Raw genomic sequence first — 20,850 nt, forward strand, 5'->3', positions numbered from 1 at the left:
CCACACTTTTTAACCTGCATATTAATACAGACCTACATAAGGCCTGATAATCTTATAGTAATATAGTAGTACATGGAACATGTCAGTGAAATTAATTTTTTTCCTTGCCTGCCATACCAGGCTTACACAAGTTTATTTTTGTAATATGTTTCTTCTTCTTCTCTTTCCCCCCTCCCCTATATTTCTATGAAATTAAAAGCCAAATTTATATTCCTGGGATAAACGTTTCTTCTGACAGATTTCTGTCAGAGAAACATCATTTCAGCTTTAGAGAAAAAGAACTCTTGATAAATATTGACATGTAAATATAGCATACTGCTCTTAGAGATCCAATTTATTAAAACTTTTTCACTAGTTTTCTTTTATTAAGTGTGTTTTAATTAGTTGACTGGGGAAGGCACCTAGATRTGGCAAGACAAGCTATTCAAGGTGAGCTGCAGCATAATGCAATGCCAGAAAAATTAAACAAATTTGCTGCAGGAAGATTAAAATCAGTTTTATTTAGTGCAGGTTCTTTCAACAGTGAGCTTCTTATTTATTTTTCACCCAAAAATGCTCTTAATTTTGAGTGAGCTACATAATACAGGTGTAGTATAGGTGARATGAGGAGATTCCCCATGCAACATAAATCAAGCAAAATTGTTACACAATAATACAAAGTTAAAGATACTATCTGATTTTCAATTAAAGATTGGCATTGGCAGTACAGCCTGAAAAAGGCACCAGTTCTATTGTATTTGTCTTGTTTTAATCAATAACTAGTTCATTTAAACTACATCTAAAGTTTTAACAAAATGATGTTTGTAGCTTGAAAGAAATACATAAAAAACATAATTTTTTTGGATTCATCTATTAAATTTTATGCAACCTGATAGCTTACGTTAGATTTTGAAAAAATATATATGTAGATATATAGATATAATGTAAAAAAGGAGAGAAAGAGCAATATGTGGTTCAAAAGAACTTGCTTTTGGCATAACTCTGCAAGAAAAACCTTGACCTCAAATTGATCTTGCTGCACATAAGAAGGAGGCCATTATGCGAAAGAATACAGCTCAAAAAAAAAAAAAAAAAAATTAAGAGATGAGTCCAACCAACAGTTGGGGATATTAGACAAATGAGTGAAAGATGCATTTATCATTCCATCAAAGATGAATATCATGCTTGAAATACTGAAATAGAGTCTGAAGAATTTTGACCACTTTAGCTTTCAGATGCCAACATGAGAAGTGTGAAGATGTACAGCTCTAGGTAAAGGAGATCATTGAGGTCCACTGTAAGCCATGACATAGTCTGATCCATGACACTACATAAAACAGATTATAAGAAAAAGCAGACAAGCACAGCAATTTGTGTGGGACTATGCTAAAGCAGAAGATAAATAACCTGTTTCTTTTCTCAGTTAGCTGCATACTTGAGGTACAGCCATTCATCCCTGACTCCATCCACTCTTGAATCTAAGTCACCATTCAATTTTCTTCCCTTACCCACAGATGAACAATTGACTCCCTTGTCTGAAATSGGGTGCTGCTTTGCCAAGGAACTGGGGTACCAAATTTCTTCATAGCTTCTACTCTTACAACACATGTTAAAAACTCCATTTTCCTCCCATAGTTATGCCTCTGGGATAGGACAATGAGCCACTGGCAGCAATCTTGTATTCTTCTATGCAGTGGATTTGCTTACACTCTAATCCCCAAATTCCATATTTACAAAAGTTAAGGGGAAATTTTTATCTATATTTTTTATTTCACTTAATGTACAAGTGTTAAAAAGAACTACAACAAATGAAGGTCACTTTAAAGGAATAGGAGAATCTGAATTACATGATGGATTTCCAAGTGCTTAACTCTGTTTAATTCCATTACACAAACATTGAGCATTTCCTTGATCATTGCTAATTAGATCTCTAAACACTCTGCAAGGAAAGACAGCCATGTCAATGTAAGAGAAAACACAAATATTGCAATCTTTTTCTGCTCTTCTCAGTCTAAAGCAATAGTCCCCTTAAATTAAAATGTTGATTTTTCTTTATATAATTTTTGTACTGAAGTTAATATAATATGATTTTTTTTAAAAAAATTACAAGTATGGTAATTTAAAATGCACTAGGGAGAGTTTCTGTGTGACAAGTCATGAGAAACTCTTGGGAAAACTCAACCTTTCCTAAAGTACTGTGGCACSTATCCTGGAGAGAGCATTCAGCAGAGAGCTCAAGACCAAAATCTATTCAGGATGACAAGATACTATACTTAAGTAAAAAAAATTATTTTGTTTGCTATACATCTTAACTATAATTTCTTCTTAAAGGCAATATACAGGAGATTAATTAAGCTCACTTGTATCTCCAGAAAAAATGGTAGTGGCATATGAGTGCAAAGTGGACATATTTCTGTCATGATTATGTTTGTCCATAACTATGGAACCAGCTATTCCATAACTATTTGTAAAATATTCTGTTTATTTAAATGTGAAATAATGAAAATATGGCAAMAAAGCAGTGATAATTATAGCAATTTAATTGTGACATTATACTTGTAAAAGTGAGCTTTCCATATTATCCATCAAATATTCACACTCAATTTGGCCCAAAAATTAATAGAATTTCTTTTTCTGAGAGAAAGGGAAAATGTTAGGACTCCTCAAACATGTCCTAGCAAATACAAATGGTATCTAGGTAGAACATAGTACCATCAGAATACAAGTTTACTACCCAAAACCAAATGAAAACTATTATGATTGGATCACTCCTCCACTACAGTCTTCTCAGGAAAAAAAAAATAATCAGTATATTAAGAGTGCAATATCGACTAAAAGATTTAACTCATGGTGTTCCATAAGKTCACCTTGACATTTTGACTCTGAAAGCTTTCATTAAGATAAATGTCCATTTTTAAGATGAGACATTGTCTACCCTCATAACCACTTACAAATAAAATGTTTCTAGTCAGGACAYTAATTTATTCTATTGAATTCAGTTAATATAGCACACAACATAGGGATAGTGACTGAGATGTCTTATTTACCTTAAACATKAATTAAATGCCAGTTCTCAGGATTACAAATGGGATGAATACACTTGGACACACCTTTAATTTTCATTAAACAGACAATAACACCAGAAGCACTGGGAAGAGCATGAGTATTTGTCAAAATTAGTATAGAAATCTAGTCTAAGAAGGGAGCTTTATTAGACCTAGTATTATCTTCTCAATACCCTCCTCTGAATCATCAAATGCAAGTAGAATTATCTTTGAGAAGCAGCTGTAATCTGATCAAAAAYATTGCAGTAGTGAAGAACAGTTCAGACCGAATTTCTTATGTTTCAGAACAATTACTTCATTTTTATTTAAGATTTTTCACTGCAGAGTTGTTTCTTGAAGCTAGAACAGCTTCTCACCAGAAACACCAGGCCCAGAAATGAGCAAGTTCTCCCACAGAGATATTTCTAGAAGTTTTGTATAAGGGAAGAAAGCATATACACAACCTGATTGACCTGGCCCAACATCCCCACCTCAGCAGATAGAAAATGCTCTTGCTTATTCTAGAAGCTAAATAATCTCTGTACTTAAAGAAACCTGAWTTCATGCTCTCCATATATTGTATCWGCCCTGGRGATGTCAAGGTCCATGTGGTCACCTWGTCTAACCATCATTAGCAGCACAGTGACAGTGACATCAGGACAAGTTAAATACCTGGTGGCAGAGTGAGCTGACAGCTGCCCTGCAAGGCCCAAATGTGTGGACTCCGGCAGAGGGAACTGAGTGCAGCAGGAATTCTGATTTGTGCAGTGAGGAGCTGGCAGCAAAGCCACACTGAAAAAATTTGCACCCAGGGCAGCAGTCAAATCATAGCTATGTGGTGACAAAATCAGGRTCACCAGATAGCTGTGACAGGAACATCTCACAGACAACTCACAGGAACATCTGCAGATGATTTTCCAAAACCCTSTTTTCTTAATGCCAGATATGCTTTTACAAGTGTCTTATAAGTGAGATGTTATTATAGAAGCCTAGATATAAATTAATCTACTGAAATTAATGATGTTTTCAGAAAAGTTTTATTATAAGCTCTCTTAAAAATACTTTTATTTACATTTCAGATGAAAACATAAAGAAAATGGATATTTCTTTTTATCCTTCTCATAATTTGAAACAGTCTTATGAAATGCTCTTTTGAAAAATCCTTCTTGTACTAAAAAAAGTGTGCTTTTGAAACATTGTCTCATRAAATGTAGGTGTGATAGTATTGAGCACTGAAGTTACCAAATCCTAAATATCATGCTTTGTCTCCCCATCAGTCAAGTCAGTWGCAGAACTATTTTATTTCACCTACTCATGACATTTCAGATTTCTTGTCTGTCTTAATTTGTAGCACCAGCTGTCCCCTCTTATAAAAAGGACTATCAGTGGTATGGTTTATTGAGGGACCACCTGAAGTTCAATGTTGCAGAGTGCCTAGAGCATTGAAATTTCTGTTTTATTTAATGTATGCACATGCATTAGGTTAAACACGTTTTAAAGCTTTGGAATTAAAACATCCTGCACCATGGAGGACTGAATCTCTGTGCTAGACATGGGACACAGATGTGACCAATATCCTTTTGCTGTCCTTTCTTTTGTGCAAGAAGGACATATTGAATTTTTAGGAGAATAGGAGTTTTTAATTAAACCATTTTGTTTGTTCATGTTAACTGAACAGAGGGAGYACTTCTTGGGTTACAGATTGATGTGATATCAGCACTTTGCTCACAAACATTAAAGTGCAGTGAGCAAAGGGAGTGAAACCTGCAAGGGATAGATGCCTGAAAGAGGAGGTGGACAAGATGTTACAGAAACACAGTCATAGAGTCCCCATGCCTGCCAAGGGACAGGCAGAGGGTTTTGGGTTTTTTTAATTCAATTTGAATGCTTGAATTAAAACAATTAAATTGGTACAGACAATGGAAAGAAGGAATTTTATAAGGTTATGTGAGCATAGTTTATCTTTCTTCCACCTAGGAATAATTATACCAGTTTCTCTCTAATATATCAACAATTACATTGTCATATATGTTTAACCAAAACAGGTTTAAGTCCTTGTATTTCAAAATGATGCAACTCTTGGAGCTGAATAAATTTAGCATGACACTACTCCACAGCCATGTGGGACAAGGGTCACAGTAAGTCATCTATGGTAACTCATCAAGTGGCACTAAATCTGACCAGTTTCGCACACATCACCATATCTCTAAAGTGACATAGCTGTATAATTAGTTTGCTCACTTCTGATATATATGGGTACTTACAGCAGTCTTTATAAATATCTGTGAGTAACACTGTGCAAGAAAGCACAGATGAGAGCAAATGGCTGGCAGCTGTGTCAAAAAGTGCCAGTACTTACAGTTTCAGAATTATAAAAGATGATCCTAAAAAGGCAAATAACTAGACACTGGTAGTGGACAGACAAAACTCTACTAAAAGCGGAATAAAAAGAACACTTGAAACTGAAAAAAAAAGGACAGAGATGAGCAGCAATAGAAAAGCTGCAGATTAAGAAGTTAGGTCTCAATCWACTCTGAATCCAGATGAAGGCATAATCTCAGAGTACACAAGCAAAATGAAATTCAAACCAAGGAAATATATTATACTTCCAGGTTTTCAAAGAACAAACTGTTAAATGAAGTATATATATTTACTATTGCCAAGTCTAAGTATTTTCACCTATTTATAGATAAAAATGGTATTTATATTCCAAGATGTRTGCAAAATCTGTATAAGTCTAAACTAATTTTCAGGAGATCCCCAAAATCTGATTTTTCACAGCCGTAGATAACATTCCATTGCATGACAAGAAATCAATTGCTGGCAWCCCAGCAACAGTGAGAGCTGCCTTATTCAAAGTGTTACTTTGTAAAAATRCTCAAATGTCACCTGGTTCAAATATTTGGTTTATCAAACACTGAATACCAGGATTGTTTGCTAACACGATAGTGGCCTGGTGTTAATGTGCAGTGAGAAGGCTGCATGTGAAAATTGGGGTAACTCATGGACACTGAACTCTGTGCCAGTTCCAGAGAGGAGGAAGGTGTTTGACAAAAAACAGTGTGTTGGCCCCCTCCAGTGTCACAGCAAACTGAGTTTACCAACTGAGGTGTGTCAAACCAATGCTCCTGCCAGGGACTCACCATTTCACACTGCCCTGATCTCACAGTGCCACTACAGCAGATAAAAATGCTGTTCAGCAGCAGCCATGTTTGGAAAAATAAAAAATCCATGTTAAAACAGTGGACAATATTTGGTGGTTGATCTCCTCTTAAGAAAGGAATATAACAAATAGTTATTCTTCAGGGAACAGATTCAAATGAGAAGCTGGTAAGTGACACGCGAGATATGGCCAGGGCTTGAGTAAATCCTTCTGTCCTCTTGTCCTTCCTCATTTCTATGTTATAATGAAGCTTTTATTTCTACATCTGAAAACATTTTGAAAAAGATTGTTYGTTAAACTTAGAACAATCCATTCATTTCATCTTTCTACAGACATGAACACTTATATTCATAATTCTACTGCCATTTTCCCCTGCACAGTGAACAAAATATTAAATTATTAAGAAAGCAGTGTAAATCTTTGCGAAGATACAAAGAGTACACATTAAGAAAGTGCCTGCCTCTTAATTTCTGCCCCGATAAACTCACTGCACATTGTGGAAAGTTAGTAGAGTTTGCTTTAGAATATCATGCTGCTTCTTGGGCCTTACTGAGAAGRGCTTTATGGTGAACTTCAGGCAGCTGAACCTGCCCCAGTAAGCTGAAATCACCTCCATGAGTTTAGTGGGCCAAGGTTTTGAGAAGAGCTCTTCATAAAAAGGTAAATATGTGTGTGTCCTTTCTCACTCATTTTTCTCTGTAATTCTTGCCACAGACTCAGAACAAATGCTWAAAGAAGACTGCAAACCGTAAATAAAATGCAGGCTTCTTATTAGAGATCCASAAAATCGGAGATCTGTCTCACTGCTTGAGGAAGGAATGGCAGATTGTACTGAACTCCTTTTTACAGTACCTTTCTCTAGAGCTGTCATTGCTGCTTTTGCTACCAAYAGATGGGGTTTCCACTTCTGGAAGCCAAAAACCACCCAAATTCAATTGCTGGCACATCACAGCTTGGTAAATTACCTACGACCATCTCTGTCTCTCTATACAACCCGAAACATTTCCCAGAGCTGGAAAATCCTGGCCAACATGYACAAAATGGCAATTTGCTTCCCAAAGTCTTTCTAGCATATCTGCAGGCTGACTACAGATTTGGGCATGAGCAATTTCTTTAAAAGACACAAACTTGTGGTCAAAGATTGGAAAAGACATTTTCAAAACATGTCACACTGGTACACCTTCATGAATAAGTCCCCCATATTGGGTGACTTTTTCCAGAATAAAGACTATGAAAATGTCAAAGGATTTTCACTTAAGTTTGCATTCAAGTCCCTTGCATCACAGTTGGCCATGAAGTCCAGCTGTCAACCTCATTCCAGAGTGAGGAACAAGGTGGATAATTTTTCCTCAAAACCCTCCCATACTTACTGTAGTTACATTAATACAGGACATAAATCAGCAGCTTCTTCTGACAGGTTATAATTACAGGTTTTTGGGTTTTCAGTTCCTGATTCAAAGCAGGTGTTGGGGTAACTTTTGTGACTGCTACTGAGCTGGAATGGTGCACAAAATAAGGRCATTGTGGCTCTGTCTAAGCTAAATGTCTCTAACAGAGCCTCATGRTATTCCTTCTAATGACGCAGTCCTAAACGCCAATCAGTTTTTTGTCAACCAGGAATGGGTGGAGTCAGGGAATCTTCAGGATGCTACACAACAAATCTGTGCCATTGCAGCTGCAACATCCTCTGGACCACTTGCAGCTCTTCAGGTGGCCTTGTCTCCCAAAGGATTCCCAAAAGGGGCTGTATCAGCTCCTCCCAAAGCAGCTGCTGCTAAACATRGCAGGGAGCAAAAAATGAGGTTGCCCAAGGTATTAGTGTTTTGTTGGTTTGATTTGTTGATTTGCTACACAGGTGTTAACTCAATAGCAGCATGAGTGGAGAGGTTGGTAAGCAAAGCTGAAGTCAAGGCCAAGGAAATATATTATACTTCCAGGTTCAAAGGCATCAGGCAACTCTGGTTACTTGACTTTTTCTGTKGTGGTGTATGCCCAAAGGATTATATCCAAGTGATAAAGATTCCATCCCTCTTCCAACATTGTCTTGTATTTTGGCAAAGGACATCCCCCTTGGCTGATATTTCCTCTAAATCTGAATGAGTCTTTCTAAAGATTTTGCAYAAAATGTAGAGAACACACAACATTTGTCTAGTGCAGTTTCCCTTCAAAAGATTTTGAACAGTGAGGATGATAAGAAATAACTGTCTGTAGGAAACAAGGATTATACTTTACTAAAATTTTGGCAGGTTTTCCTTGACTGAATGATCGACCAGGACTGCAGTGTCTTTTAGAATGACTGCTGCAGCCAGGTGGATTCCAGCACTTTAGGAAAAAAAAACCCCACTGATTTGGAGAAAGACATAATTGTCTGACATCTGCTGGCTGCAACTGTGTATCCCRCCACTAATTCCACCATGTGACAGAGAACACAGAGTGGGCTTTCATGGAATATTTGTATTTATGTATAAGACAGTAATTTGAGGTACAGAGTCCTTCAGGGAAAGCCAAAATGTTATTACTTTTCTAAACAAGTGTTTTAAATTAATTTAAAATCCCTCCCAAACTAATTCTACCTTCATCAAATCATATAATTGGCTTTATATTTTCTCATTATCCAGTAACTAGTGATTTTTTAAAAAATACATTAACAATTTAGGGGAACTATAAAGCACAGACTGAATATAAAAATAGGTATCTTGGCAGAAATATGCAACTTCTCTAGCACTTGAACTGATTAATTGGCAATAAACTATCTAATAAAACCATGATCTGTCCAATAGTATAAAAATGTTCTACACAGAAATGTAAAAAGTAAGGAAAAATTGAAGGAGTCATACCTGAAGGGAAGCAAATACACATTTTAACAGAGAGGGTTTTTTCATAGTMTGCTTTCTTTTAATTGATTTATTATTATGTCCAGATATTTCAACATTATCTAAGTTCCTGTGGTAAGTAAGAATGTACAATACATTACACAACTGATTAAACCCACCAAAGCATTATGAAATAGYACCATTTTAGAATAATAATTTCAATAGTTTAGTTGTACTCATAGTGCTTTGACTTTGATTTTTTTTTGCCAAAGGCTCACCAAAAACCATTCACAAAATACATCGAGCCATCATCTAATGAAAAATCCTGCAAACAGTAGGAACACATATGTTATTTAATTCATGGATATTGTGACTATTGCAAAAGATAAAATGAAGGCCTTACCTTATGCCTTTAAAATAATTTTACTGTATTTATTACTGCTATTACTCACTGATGGGTGACTATTATTAGTGACAGTTAAAATGATTTAAGATAACTTCCATTCTTAATAGCATTTCCTAAAAGAACCATTATTACTATYAAAGTCTTAAATAATACTTAGCCAATGCAGTTCTGTTAAGTAAAGAACTAAAGTAAGTTGGTAAAGGAGTGCTTTGATATTTGCACAGTTTAAGCCAATGTATAAGACAGATATATTGATACCTGACATYAAAACATCTTTTAAGCAGTAGCAAAACTGATAAAATAATTTGCAAAAGTGTAAAGAAATCTTTTGAAATGCAGAAACTTGTGATGACTATGCWACACTTACGTAACTAAGCCTACAGTTAACTCTGGACCAGTGTGATATAAGTAACTTTATTTTATATGCCTGAATTTTGTCTGTAATTTCCTAGCCTGTAGTAAGTTACTGATACTGTACTTTAGGCTGTTTTCCAGCAGTGAGTGGCTCCAAGGACATAAGAAACAGCTTCCACAGGGGTGAAGATAGTGTCTGTCTCTAAGCAACAGAAATGTTTATTTGTAAAGTCCATTTTACAGCAATGAGGCCTTGGCTAGTAACTTATATTTGGAAAACTTCAGCAGGAAACATGCACTGCAAGTATAGAAAGGTATGRTGTAATACCAGGATTAACTTCACCTTCTCAAAGTCTTCATTTAATATCAATGGAGAAGAATTCTAATAAATATCCAGTGTGCTCTAGTATGGTTTATGATTCTGGACAGATACCCACCTCAGGCTTCAGCCACTGCCTTTTTGCATTTATTCCCATACAAGATCCATTGAATAAAAAGGTTACTTTAGCTCTCTGCTGACATCTGCTAAGTGTCACATAAGCAGGAAGATGCTCTTTGTCAGCCCACTCTTTTCACATCCCAAATGTATGCCTCCTGCTGTGATTGGATGGCATAATGCTTCCCCTGAGCCCCATCATCCCTTGCRACAGAGACGACGAACTGCTCACTCCCCAGCTGGTAAACATAGCCCAAAAAGTCAAAGAGAGGTGAAAAGGACTGTGAGGCTGTTCTTCATCCCAGGAACCACACGCTTCTCCACAGCACATCTAGACCATGGATCACACAGGTGGAAGTCCCTCCTGCCCCATGGCTGTGTTCTGTTGGATCAGCCTCAGCCACTGAGGAGCTGCTGCCTCGGAGTCCTGTAAAAACTACAGCGCRGTTTGCAGGTATTGATGGGTTTGCAGATTTTGTTATTCATTGTACCTTCCACAGCTGTGTATTCTGATGGCACACAGTGATCACAGAAGACAAGGCACAGAACTTCTATTTCCCTTGGCCAGGTAGCCAGAGATAGCTCTTGGCCCCAAAGACAATATCACAGACCAGAACTTTGCGTGGTGTCTCAAAGCACCACTGTGCATCAGCTTCTAGAAACCAGATTGTCAAACTGTGATCTTTGCAACTCATTTTGCTTTCTCTTTTTGTTTCTTCTTGTGTTGTCATGAAGTCAATATTCATTACTRATGCATTAAAGGATTTAAGCATTTCACTGGTTTTTCTTTCTAGATACAACTTGCTTCAAATACGAATTAAGTATTTGAGCTAAGTCGTCCTTTCAAATTTGCTATAAGGCAACTTGACACTCTCCCAAATCCAGAATAAAAATAGAACCAAGSTTTGTGTTTCTTGCAGAAAGCTTTAAAAAGTCTATTCCAGGCTGAGCGGCATGTGCTAAGAATTCCTGAGTTTTATAGCAGCTTGTGCCAAATCACAGTAGCACCTCAGARGCAACCTTCCCACTCTTCCTAAGCAGGATGTGTTTCACATTAATATAGAATAATCTGCATGAGRACTGCAACACTGTCAAGAGGAAACAGTGGAAGAAAAAAAAAWTATTTTGATGCTAATAATTTTATTTTCATGTTATATATTTCTTATTCTTTGCATGTGAGCTGGCTGCAGACAAGTACATCAGGAATAGTTCATAATGAACTGATAGAGTCTGGTCCTAATCAMAAAACCCCCAAAAGCACTGATCATTTTCCTTTCACTGTGAACATTAGATCTAATTTTTAAAGCCTGGACAAAATTGTGTTCAAGTAAAGAGTGACACTGAATACACCACAATTCCCTTCAATTTAATTAATGTTAAATTTTGACAGTTATCAAACTAGAAAAAGAGTTTGGACATTTTTAGTAAGAAATTGTTTGCAATTCCCTTTTTAGGCTTACTTTTCTGAAATATTGAAGGTCAGAGGTTTTTGTTGTCTTTTTTTTTGCAACAAGAGGTTTTTATTTGCTAGTTAAGACTGGTCATATTTAGGAATGAAGTATATGTTCAGATAAGTAAGTAATAACTACTTGCAATGTGCACGATAAAGTTGAGTGAAAGAAATTAAACTTGAAGTCATTTGTCTGAACATATTAATCATAAACTGAGAAAAAAAAATTTTCCTATTTGTAATAGCATTCCAAATACTCCAAACATACTTCGGGATAGATTTATTTGAGAACAATTCCATCCTATACACAAGCATTTCCAGTATGTGGAAGTCAAGGGTGTTGTTGCTTTCTTCCTAAATTGATGGTGATTGACTTGGGAGCTGAGGTCACTTTCCTGCCATCAACCCATGTTTTCTAGACAGATGGCAACTACAGATATTCCTGGGATGAAACAATGCACTGATGTAAGGCTTAATGAATATGTGACAAGAATAATATTGGGTGCCAAGAAAATTCACAAGGCAGTTCTAGAACTCTTTCTCTAGGGAAAAGAAATTGTCCAAGCAGTTTGAGGGGAGGATTTGCTTTAAATCTTGTCAAAACCCCAGATGGGGTAGCCAAAATAGTGTGCATGTCATTTTAGCTTKTGGGGGAGTTTTCTGCTCAGTCTGCTTCTGAAAGCAGGACAAGCTGTGGGTATAACAGATGAGATCACAGTACAATAACATTTTTCTGTTTGAAGACAAAGGCCTGCCATCTCATAACTCACTGTCTTTAGGGGTTGCTTCACTTGCAGTGAGCTGTCAAACTGGGGCCAGGGGCTGGGAATGGGTGAATTTGAGGGCTGCAATTCAACAGAATGGCTTTGCTTTACATAGCCATAAACAGTTACTGGTTAGCTTTTTCTTYCTGTCTCACCCTTTCTTAGTTTATATGTGTACTGAGGAGTAGCTTCAGTGCTGCAAACACACTGTATTTTACCCCTGTAACCCCCTGGAATTTCCCTAAAACACCTTTAAATAAACTCACTATCATTGTTGTAAACCAGGATAAAATCTAACATGCCCAAATTTAAAGCAACCAGGGAGATGGGCCTTAGGCCTAAAAATTTAAGCTCTTAAAATAAAGGTTAATTTAGTGTCAGAAAAACTTAATTCTGACTAATTTATTTTATTTTAATGCATGCCTGGAGGCTAAGCYGAGAGCATAGGGCAGCACAAAATCTGAGGCTCACTCATTCCTTGCTTTTGTCTCGCTCCAGGGAGGCAATAAGTTACTATTTGCACTTCAAAGCCAACCTTCTCCTTTGACCAGAGAACAGGAGGGCAGTGAATAGAAACGAGGATTATCCCATTTTTCTCTGCCTCTTCATATCTAACTTGACTGCAATAAGAAATGCATTTAGAGTATCAAGACTCAATAAAAGGTATTACCCAAACTGCCATCARTGGGATACACAGGCAAAGACATCCTCAGGCTATTGCACTTTTTCTGACTTTCCTCACTTCCAGCACAGCCACAGGATGCCAGCAGGTGATGGCATAGGCTGGATGGGCAGCGTTCACCTCGTGGCAACAACCCAACCCAAACATCATGATTGGGAAACAAAGGTGCTTCCGAGTATTTGAAGAATTTTCTTTTGACCAATGATAATAATAAGAAAACTACAAGTAATTTTAAATGCCRGGGTGAGTTTGAACATTGATTTGAAATGCCAGCTACCACGTATTTAGATTTTCAATTACCTAACTTGAATTCAGAGCATTTTAAGAATTTTTAGGAAATTGAAAGGAGAGGGCACAGTGGTGTTGAGACCTTATCTTCATCCAGTGAATTTCTGTCCTTGCTTTGATTGCTGCTGTTGACCTTCAAACATCTTTTATCACATTATATCCATAAGTTTGTTTTATTATCTTCACTAGGTCTAATTACCTGGATGACTCTATACCGTTCCCTACAGGGAAATATACTGCTGAAGTTTGGATTTTTAAATACTAATTAAAAAATTCATTAGTGTGTGAATTAATTTCCACTCTTTGTATTTCCTCTCTCTCTTGATAGCCATCAGAACCTGATAGCAACACAGTTGTTGCCATACTTTAATTATACTGTTAGAATTCCTTTATCCACCTGTGGTATGGGGAAATAAACTTTATTACACCGAGTCTAAATGCCAAGCTATCTAAACTGTAGGTCTAAGTGGTTTAAACATAACTAAAATTACTTTGCATTGTACAAATATTTCAACTACATTCCTAGCATTTTAATATGTATTTAGTGTGTGGAACTATATTTTAAARTATTCTTCTTAAAAGTATTCCCAGGCACTATATTGGAGGCTAGGTTCATGAATCTTATTTGTTAAGTTATGTACAAATGAATGTGAAACCAGCCCCAGGTCCTTACTTGAGGCTGATATTCATTCAATTCTTACTTAGCTTCTACACTCTTAGTTTCATGAAAGTGACTTTATGTTTGTGGGTACGTTATTGTAGCTTGTTGTTGCTATATTTGATATGTACAAGCTAATATTCACTGACTGTAGCAATTAGTCTGGTTTTAATTACATAGAATTCACATTTTTAATGGAAAAATACAGGTGTTGCATGACTGTTTTAAATCCAAGATCGTGAGAGAAACTGTTTTGTAAAATGTTACAAAAATACTGCAATAATAACATCCATGCCCATTGAGCCTCAGAAGCATCAGGATGTCMTAATTGTTTCATGAGGAACACCTGTTCATTATATTATTTAAATGCTATTAACTACAAAACCAAGCATCTAATCAGTGATGTGTTTATTTTCTCTGCACAGCTTCATCAATTTTCCCTTTTATTTTTACAGTTGTAAAGTTGAGTGAAAAAAAAAAAAAAACAAAAAAACAAAAAACCAGAAGAGTTCCTTTGAGCTGTATTTCATTCAGATCTCATTCACTTGGAAAATTGTAGAATTTCTGCTGCTGTTGCTCAGAAGAGAAGGGTTCCAGTCACTTCCTGGCACCTTCTGTGGTCTGATTAAGCACATCTTTGCCACTGCCACCTTTTTCAAGTGCTGGCTGAAATACCTTTGGACATCTATAGTTTTCTCTATGGCCTAGATATGTAAAAAATTTAGAGAAATAATGTGCATTTTAGACTCAGAACAACCTAGATGAGGAGCTACCTAGATGTTTCAATGTTATGTGTGACCATACTAAATGTCAACATTCCCGAGTTCCTTTTTATAACTGACTGTATATCCTTTTATAGCTGTGCCTCAACCCCTCCAAACAGACCACCTTTTGCAGAATTGAGTAGCACTGAAGTCTCTCTGTTTTTTTCAGAATCTGTATAAACACTTTACAAAAATTGGTTTCAATAAGACAATTTCAGTTATTTGGTGACAAATTCAGAAATATCAAGATCACTCTCATTTCTGAAAATCCATGGATATATGTGTATCTTCAAGCATACATACACACATCTACAATTGTACAAACATTCCCTAGTACATCCAAATATAACTACACAYACTCAACTCACTCTTTCTAGCAAATAAAACTTTCAATAATTTTTAATGCAGATACATATAATTCAGAAGCTCATAAGGAAACAAAATGAAATATCAACAGTTAAATCCTGCACACTCTTATTAAAAAGTTACTAAATTTGTTTCAAAAGACCAGACTGTCAATGATAGTCCTACTGTTAACAAAGTGCATAAAAAAATTAATTGTAAGAGCATGTTTGCATTCATTCTTCTCAAATCCTCTTTGCATTCTCACTATCACATAGAARATATACAATCTCCTCTTACACTGAACACAAACTGGTACATTTCMGTGATGGATGTATGTAAGTCTAGAGACGGGATTTCAGATTGTTGTTATCTCTAGCTGGGTCAGGGTTAAGATAGAGAGGCACAAAAGTCAAAAAGAGACAAGCAGCATAGGTGGCCTGTGGATAAAGAGGTTCATTCTTCTGGGCAATCAATCACATGAGCAGAGAAAACAAATACATGTATGACTAAGAGGGTGAAACTAGCTTTGAAGAGAGATGATTACATTTGGCTGAATAGTGGCGCACCGGCTTCTTAAACATTCAGTTTAGTCTACAGCACATAAATACACACTMAAAGGACAATTTAGACTGGTGCTTTTCCAGTTTCAGTGAAAAATCCTATTTATAAGTAATTATTATTTAGGAAAAAAATAATCAAATTCTCATAAGAGGGAATGAATAGATTTAAAGGCACTAAATGAAATAAAAAAATACATTGTTCTATTTGCAAAGAATATTGGGTTGGGTTAAAAAAAATACAAATCAAATTGACTAATCATAGTCAGATTTTTTCCTGGGGCTTGTGCATTCTTCATAAGATTTCAAGAAACTGATCCTAATACTAAAATTTTCAAATCTGATTATTTGAACATAGACTTTGTACTAACTGATGTCCTAAGCTTGTACTGACACATGTGTGAACAAGCATGTCCCTTTATTTTCTGCAAGGTTGCAGTCAGAGACATACATTGCATGATCACAGCATGGATGAAGAAGGCAGGGAGATCACCTCTGGAGGTCACCTGGTCCAACCCTCCCTCCTTAAAGTGGGGCCACACAGAACTGTTTGTCCAGGACTGTGTCCAAACATATTCTTTATCTCCAAGGGTGGAGATTCCACAACCTTCCTGGGCAACCTCTGCCCGTTCTGGGTCACCCTCACAGTAATGAACTGTTTCCTGATGTTCAGACAGCAGCTTCTGTGTTTAGATTGGTGCCCAYTGCCACTGGAAAGAGCCTGGCTGCCCAGGTCATATTTTTGCCAAGCTGCTTTCTGGCWGGGTGGTTCCCATGTAATGGTGCCCAGGAGTGTTTCACCCCAGTCACAGGAATTCACACTTCCCTTTSAAGTGCAGGAGGTTCTTGTCAGCCCCTTTCTTCAACAGTGCAGATGAGTGTGAGCACTCATCTTTCTGAAGAAATCTTTGATTACCAATCCTTACATCTCACAAAGGGTGAGAAGAAGATGATCCTTCATAAGGAAAGAATTTAGAAACTGTTGATTTGGGAAGAAGTCACAGAATGAAGAACGCAAGTTTGTATTTGCAGGTAAAGACCATGGTACTGGTTTTCAATTAGAAAAAAATAAATCTCCCTTCATCCTTCCAAAACCGGGAGTCAATTCTGTGCCCAAAATACTGAGAAGGAAGAAAAGAAAATTATTCCAGGTTGTCTTTATGTATAATTGTCACTGTTTTTAAACCTCTGCTGCTCCTCCTAAAAATCTGGAGCATCCAGATACAACTGCATGCTCCATAGCTCGTATTCCCACCATTTTGTTCTACTGTAAGTCTGGAATCCCTGTAAAAATAAATAAATCACAAAGATGATGATGCTTCGACTTCAGAAGTGATTACCAAGCTGTACTGTTCCTCAGAAAACTTGTGATTACAGTTAAAATGGAAAAAAGGAAGAAAAGAAAAAGAGACCAAGTGTTTTTATTCTTGTGTTCATTGTGTTCTGCCCGCAAAGAWGCACAAAAGGTCATATATATCTTTGAACAGGAAATGATTGCTCTTGACATGTCAGTCAATACGGCTTCTAAAGCATGAGGAGATATAAGGTGACACAAAGATCATTCGGCAAGTTTCTCCCTCAGTTCCTCTCTAATAATGTGAAAAAAAAAAATGCATTTTCTTACCTCATATCCTTTGTATATTTGAATGCTAGAATTCTTTAATTCATTTGCCTACAGTAGTGAATAGCAGTTCTGAAAAGACAGCGTTCAGGAAATCTTTTCTAATCAAAAGACARGTAGATGAACCTCATACTCCATCCCAAATGTCAGCTCTCGGCTATTTTTGCGATTTGGAAAAATATTTTTCTGGACTTAAGAATTCTAATAGAAAAAATTCTGCTGGAATTCCCCTCAAATTTATAACAGTGACAATATGCATCCTTCCCRGACACAAGTGTTAAATGTATATGCTATCTCATTTACCAAAAYTATAAAGGAAAATGAGGATATATCTAATCTGAAAGGGAAGTGGCATAAAAGTTTATGTAGGTGTCTAAGGTGTAAAAGTTGCACAAAAAGGTAATTTAATAGTACTAAAATTGTCCTCAGTTACTAACATGAAGACTGAAATTGAATTTTTTCCTGTCAGAGTTAAAAAAGCAAGCCAAAAAATGCACTCAAAACTAGAATACTATATTAAACCTAGAACAAAAGTTACTGACAACTAATACAGTTCAAGTAAAATCTTGGCAGCATGAAATAACAATTTGACAAGGAAGCCACCTTTTCCAGATTATGATCAAATTTCAGAGTCACTTCAAGTGTTGATGGTCTTAGGCTGTATTACACATAGTCTGTCTCCTTAATGCCAAAAAGATGGATTTTATGACTGGGACGTTCCAAATAATCCACTGTCCTGTGCAGGCCTACCAAGGACAGCAAAAAGGCTTTTTGACTACTCTTTCTGCAAGACGGTGATAGAAAAGCAACACTGCCATATCAGCTAGAAATAATTGCCTATGCTTTTGTATAGTCTACAACACTCTGACAGAAACAGGCCCAGACACCATCCTGAACAGATTTTCCAATATTAATGTAGTTYCACCTATGCTGGGCTCTGCTCTGTGTTCTCATAGAACCATACATCACTACAGCATTCATGGCAGTGCCAGGACTGGAACATAAGGGCAGATCTTAGCAATACACCAAAACCAACACCAGAAGAAATATATCATTTTAAAAATAATGACAGATAAATTCAGTACAGGGTACCATTCAAACTGCAAAATGAGGAAGGCCATAAGCAAGTATAATTGCAATACACGTTATGAAATTTTGTTCTTAGAGTCAAGAAGAGMATCAAAAACACAAACCAGCTTTATTCTAGATACTTGACTATTTGTAAAATAAACTGTCACATTACAATTTAAGAACCTGTTTCTACTTCAGTTATACAAAATCCCTTTTCACTTTCTAGGATATGTAATATAAAATTATGTCATATTGGGAGAGGGTCCTATCAGCAAGTCATTAAAACACAGAACATCTGAAGGGCAAACTAAGACAAGGGGTTTTAGCAAAAACAAAAAGCACCGTGAAAAAGATCCATGCAGCTATAGAGGGAAACACTTAAGTCGCTATAAAATGATTATAATTTCCTTGTTCTGAATATAGTTAATATTTGATTAGGTAGGTGCTTGAAGTTAATGTCCTTCTTAATTAAATCAGACTCCTCCTTCTCTACCCCAAGAGAAGAAAAAGATTGATCTTGCTTTTTTTTTCAAATGCTAATTACTATAAGCAGAGAAAGTCTTAAATCATAATGCTTTATTCAGTCCTGCTGCTTCATCCATTTGGATCCTGCTCACATTTCCTTGGGAGGCCTGCTCTTTTGTATCTGTGAAAATAAGCACAGATGTTGGCTCCACCTCCCTCAAAGCAAGTTTTGCCTAATGACCATTTTCAATGTATCCCACTTGCACCTGTTCAGTATTTTAAAGCGAAATAAAGCACTTGATTGACTCCAAATATCTTGTCCAGATTTTCTTAACTTGATTATGTTGCCATAAAAGACAAGGGATTATTTGAGCAGCAGCCACAGTATCAGCTGGAGTAAGGCCAACTTCATCATTCCTGGAAACGTTTTTTGTTGCTGTTGGAAGTCTGACTTGGGAGATATTGCGGATTAATTAGAACATTAGATGGCACTACTAAAGCACTGAGGTACACGTAGAAGCAAAGATTACCATATGCAATTATTTACAATGCCCTAAGTACACAAAAATGCTAGTATTAAAATGGTCATATTGATCTCAATRTGACATTTCTGCAGAACTGTTCTTTTTTTATCAAGAGACTGCACCAGCTATCTTATTTGGTATCTCCTCCTGCCACAAAAGCCATCACATTTGTTTATATCTGTTATTCCTCTTTCCTCTTTCATTACAAGTTTCTGAATTGCAAATTAATTTTTTTTTCACAGACTTCACCAGATCCTACCATCACTAAATTTCTAGTAATTTTCTCAAGACTTTCAGCAGTCTGGGTAAAATACTTTCATTTATACTTTCATAAATATGAATAAAATTTTCTGAAATCAGTATATCTACCCTAGTTTCACAATACACAAAATGAATTTCAGAGAATCACAGAATGGTTTGGGTTGGAAAGAACCAGAAAGATTATTTATTTCCAATCSCCCCTGCTCCACCAGACCAGGCTGCTCAATGCTCCATCCAACCATGCCTTGACCAGTCCCGGGGATGGGACATTTACATCTTCCCTGGACAACAGGTCCCAGCGTCCCACCAACCKCAAAGTGAAGAATTCCTTCCTGTCATCTAATCTAAACCCACCCTCTTTCAGTTTTAAGCCATTCTGTCTTGTCTTATCTCTCCATGCCCCTGTAAATAGTCCCTCTACAACTCTCTTGTAGCCCCTATAGGTACGGAAAGGTGTCCCTCAAGCTTTCTCTTCCTCAAGATGAACAATCCCAACTCTCTCAGTTTTCATAGGAAGAGAGGTTCTCCAGCCCTTTGAGCATCTTTGTGGCCACCTCTGGACTCGCTCAAAAAAAATCACATAATTCTTGTGTTGGGGCCCCAGAATTTGGCCTTTAACACCTAGCAATGTAAAACATAGAGTCATTATTATAATTATTTAAATTTACACAAACCCATTGTTTCATAGCAAACCAGACATCATTTTATAATTGATTCCTTTGCTCAAAATCACAGGACACATTCATCTTCCAAAGTTCTGTTTAAATATTAATTCCTTTTAAGAAATGATGGCAAAAACAGATACATAATGACATGGAAAAAAAAATGCAATTTGGTATTTTAAGTACATATGCTTGTATGTGGCACAACATGTAGGAAATAGAACCAGAAAGGCATTTTGCAAAGGAACTATTACCATTTTGTTCAGAAAAATGTGAAACTAAGGCATCTTTTTACTACCAGTAGGTATTTTTGTGGCTTTTCTTCTCAGTTATTTGGAARCAGTTTTAAATAATTAAATGTTACCATTTTGATTGCATTGTACTCCTTATTGGAAGAGGGTTTCATAAATCACTGATGAGGTAGCAAAAGTTGCTCAACTTTTGATTTGATGCATCTAATTAGAAGACCTTGRTTGTGGTTGCTTAAAATTTGTTATTCCTTTTTATTCCTCCACAACATACCAGGTAAACGAATCTTGTACC

This window comes from Malurus melanocephalus, unplaced genomic scaffold, assembly GCF_030028575.1.
Source record: "Malurus melanocephalus ecotype Western Australia unplaced genomic scaffold, MMel_1.1 scaffold_6, whole genome shotgun sequence".
Classification (NCBI taxonomy): Eukaryota; Metazoa; Chordata; class Aves; order Passeriformes; family Maluridae; genus Malurus; species Malurus melanocephalus.